This window comes from Silene latifolia, chromosome Y (assembly GCF_048544455.1).
Source record: "Silene latifolia isolate original U9 population chromosome Y, ASM4854445v1, whole genome shotgun sequence".
In the NCBI taxonomy this organism is placed as follows: Eukaryota; Viridiplantae; Streptophyta; class Magnoliopsida; order Caryophyllales; family Caryophyllaceae; genus Silene; species Silene latifolia.
The window spans coordinates 89,506,544-89,510,784 of record NC_133538.1 but is presented as its reverse complement, the minus strand read 5'-3'; the positions used below and the strand labels follow the sequence as shown (position 1 = coordinate 89,510,784).

The following is a 4,241-nucleotide window of genomic DNA, read 5'->3' as shown; positions in this document are numbered from 1 at the left end:
ATTCCCTTCTTCTTTGATCGTCAGCGTTACCGTTCATACCTCTCTTCCTCGCTTCATCTTGCTCCTCCCTTAAGTTGGATGCTGGTGACCTATAAAAACTCTACCCTCGACATTCCTATTGTTTTGACTTCAATCCTTACCCTATGAAATTCATCATAGCCCTTTTGATTAGTTAGGTTTGAACTCTCTTAACGTACCCTGTTTTTATGCGATCTAAGTTATCTTCCTTTTTGTACAACTTCTAAAACTTTCAAGTTACCCGTTTTAGTTCGTTGTTAAAAGTTTATGTCATTTTTGCAAAACCTTACCTATTTTAAAGATTTGAAAATGAAAATTTGATTTAATTCCATATTTGTTCCTTGAGTATAGACTTCTTTATCATGATTTTAATTGATAAATAGGTGATCTCTTTAAATTTTACCCAATTTCTGTTAACTTTGATCTTTTTATGATTGCTTTGACAAAGTTTAATATCATATTTTCAGGGACTTGACTCCTTTTTGAGTTTAAAAGTGAAATCTTCATTTCTATTTTGACTTTGGCAAGAGAAAAATTTGAGTAGATTACCTTTCTCTTTTGATTTTAACGTTGATCGGATGTTAGAACTCGTTATTGGAGACGTTTAATAACTTGTTCTACGCTTGTCGGCGAATCGATTTTATTTTAAATCTGTCTTTGACTTGGAAAGTTAGCGTTCTTGTGTGCACCATAAGAGCAATTTCGTTCCATGAATGAGACTTATACTTTTGAAAACTCTTCATTAATGCTTTTGAAAGTATTTTGATTTTTGTTTTATTCAAATGAATTGCCTTTTTACCTTATCTTTGATTTGGAATGTGATGTCCTTGAATACGTAACGAGAACACTTCCGTTCCTCTGATGAGAATCGGGTTCTGTCGGAAAATTTATTTGAAGTTTTGAAAGAAATTTTAATTCTTACGATAAGTGACCTTTTAATGTTTTGGTTACCGATTTCAAAAGTTCAGTTTTATTTCTATAACCTTTCTTTTCTACCTTCAAGTTTCGAGGACGAAACTTTTTAAAAGATGGGGTGATTGTAACACCCGCGAATTTCTCATTTTGACATTTAAAATTTATATAGCCGTTCAATTACCTTATTTTATATTTTTTTCAAATAATTTAATTTAATTAATTCATTTCAAGCGCGATTTTAATGAAAAGAATATTTTAAAGTACGTATTATTAAATTATATTTTTGAGGCATAATTTATAAGAATAAATATATACGTATTTTGGTCGGATAATAATAGTGACAATAATGATGACCGTACTAATTATAATTTCCGTCTCAATTTCCGTCTAGCTATAGACCGTCACATTTCACGTTGTACCTACTTTAATCCGGACCAACCATTTATCGACAACACATCACACCCACCTAACATCCTACACTCTACTTTTATATTATTATTTTATATTATTAGATATTATTATTATTATTCTATATTATTATTATTATTATTAATTATTGTTGTTGTTTACTGAGAACCCCACCCCCTCTTATCCCCTTATTCTCCTTTCTTCTTCATTTGAAAACAACAACATCAACAGCAACATAAAACAGCCGTACTAGCTCCATTCCCGTCCCCCCTTCAAACTCCGATCCCGACTCCGTTTCTCAACCAAACTTCACCATTTTTGTACCATTAGCTTCCTCGTCCCTTCCTCGTTCTTTTAAGGTAAGAAATCTTCTATTTTGTTGAGGTTTCGAAATACCGTCTTAAAGGATAACTCGATTTCTTGTCTTAAACAACTCGTTTTTCCCTCCTTTTAGTTGAAGACCTTGAAGACTCAAGAAAGGCTCATGCTTTTGGACGTTTTACTCCGGAATTCGAGAGCTAAAGGTAACGGTGATAGGTTACTCGACAATGAGTCGATATTCCATCCTTTCAACTCGGTTTTTATGCTCCTTCGTCTTAAAGTTTTAATCTTTCTGTGTTTCTCATGTATGAGGTCGAATTTTAATGCTTGTGGTTAATTTCCATGGTTGTTGTGAGTCCTCACGGCTTGGTTCTCGGTATGTAGCTTGTCATGAGTTTCGAACTTAGATGGATGCTTGGTTTTATTTCGAGTACATGTTTGTGCCTCTGTCGATTTAATGTTGCTGGGTTTATTTATGGTAAAACGGGTGGCCGTTACTCATAGTGTAGCTGGTTCATTCCGTCTCAACCCGGGTTTATGTTCGTCTTCAATGGAACGAAATTTGGTAGCTTGAATTCTGGGTTGTAACCGAGTTGGACTGTTCATTTCCTCTGTTTTGGGCGGCTGTTTACACCCCATTTCTGGACAACCGAAGGTGACGGCTTGGACTGCGTTGACACGGTTTTTATAAAGGTCGGGTGAGAGGTGGTTGGCTCGGTTCGGACAGAGATATTGAGGTTGCTTGGCACGGGTTTTGGGGTGGTTGTTTACGCTGTTGTCTCGGTTTTGGGTAGCTTTCTAGGTGGTTATTTGGGTCTGGGATGGTGTGTATGGTAGGAAAGGGTAAACGTTGTTGTATCCGTCTTAGCATGCTCTTGTTTCCGTCTCATGGTTACTCGTTGTGGTCGTTGGGGTGGTCTTGGTGGCTGGTTTGGGGCGGAGATCGTGGCTAGTGGTGAGGCCGTGTAGGGCTTGGGTTGAGTCGTGTAGGAGTGTTGTCCTATGGCGTCTTTGGGTTGTGCTATGAGTTGTTTTTGGGCACCTTTTGGTAAGTTTAAACTAATCAAATTTCCGCCTCGGGTTTTTTAAAATGCAATCCATTAAAGCATTGTTCATTTGTATATCCCCATCTCATGTTTTATAATTCTAGAATTTCATTACTTAATTATTTAAATTACCGTCTCAAATATGCTCATGTACCCGTCTTGTTATTTAGTAATGTGGCAAATTGGGCTTGTTATGTTATTGGGCCATATAGGTGTGGTATGGCATTTTAATAGGGCTACTCTCGGCTATAAAATGTTTGGCACTAAATTAATTTATTTAAATAATGATTAAATAACCGTCTCACATATTAAATAACGTAATTAGTTAACATCGTTCATTTACTTATTTATTCTGTTGGACTTGTCACATGATTTAATTATTGGGCTCATAAATGGGTCACTTGGACTTGGTCACATTTCATCCCGTATACTTCATATAACGTAAATTATTCATTATAGCTTATTATATTTTATTTAACCGGCATGTTAAATTATGAAATGGAATATTTATTATTATAAGACAAGTATGAGTTATTTATTAATAAATGGTTATTTTTGGTGAAGAGTCATATTCTTAATAAAGCCTTGTATTGTTCTGTTGTGAGAGTCTTGGTCCTATCGGATACTAGGGGTAAGCTATAAGCCCTCTAGTTGCGATATGATCGTCGGGATTGATGTTCCCATCCGTACTCATGGTGAGATGCAAGCCATGAGTATGAATGTGACATTAATGGTCCCGTGTCACATGATGTTTGCATGATCATTCTTACTCTTATTGTGACTCAAGTGTGACGTTTTACATTGTGTGACTACTTGACATTCCTTATTTACCCCTTTTGGACCTTTGGTTATGAGTGTGTGCCATGTTTCCGGATTGGGTTATCTTTCCTCTTTCGGACCATTGGTTACGGGTGTGTGCCATGTTTCCGAATTAGGATATCCTTCCGCCTTTCTTCGGACCTTTGGTTACGAGTGTGTGCCATGTTTCCGATTAGAGGTTACTCGACCTTTGGTTACGAGTGTGTGCCATGTTTCGAGTCTTGGATACGATTGGTATATCGTTTGTCGAATCGGGTGACGTCCATCCCGAGAGTCTGGATCCAGGTTTAGACTAGGGCCGTATTATGATCGTCGTCCTACCAAGAGGTTGGAGTCTAGATGGTTTATCTTGTGAGTTCATACTAAGTATATGTCTTACACTTGTTGAGTCATGTCAATACGAGTTGGTCGACTTGGTGATTCTATTTCCTTGATTGCATATTCATCCTCATACACCATGCCTATTCTACAAAGAAAGAACTATGCCTGTTTCACCACGATTGTTCATTATATCTCCTTATTCTTCATTGTTCACATATGTTGCATGTTTAATATGTTTGATTAAGTGTTGTTTGTTACCTGCATTTCGACATATTGTGGTTGGGAGAACCTTGAGTTACTCCCCACTGACTGTGGCGTTCATGTTTACATGAATGACAGGTGGTGAAGATGCTTACGTGGGGAAGACGTGTGGGCTAGCGAGAACTAAACCCT

The 4,241-nt window shown here is 36.9% G+C and overlaps 1 long non-coding RNA gene across 1 annotated transcript; it reads left to right on the top strand.

Annotated features, from left to right (window-relative positions):
- Positions 1-1,560: 1,560 nt before the first annotated feature.
- LOC141633828 (uncharacterized) lies at positions 1,561-4,241 on the top strand. Its single transcript, XR_012538578.1, has 3 exons — positions 1,561-1,700; positions 1,796-1,865; positions 4,188-4,241. It is a non-coding gene; the product is annotated as an uncharacterized LOC141633828 (long non-coding RNA).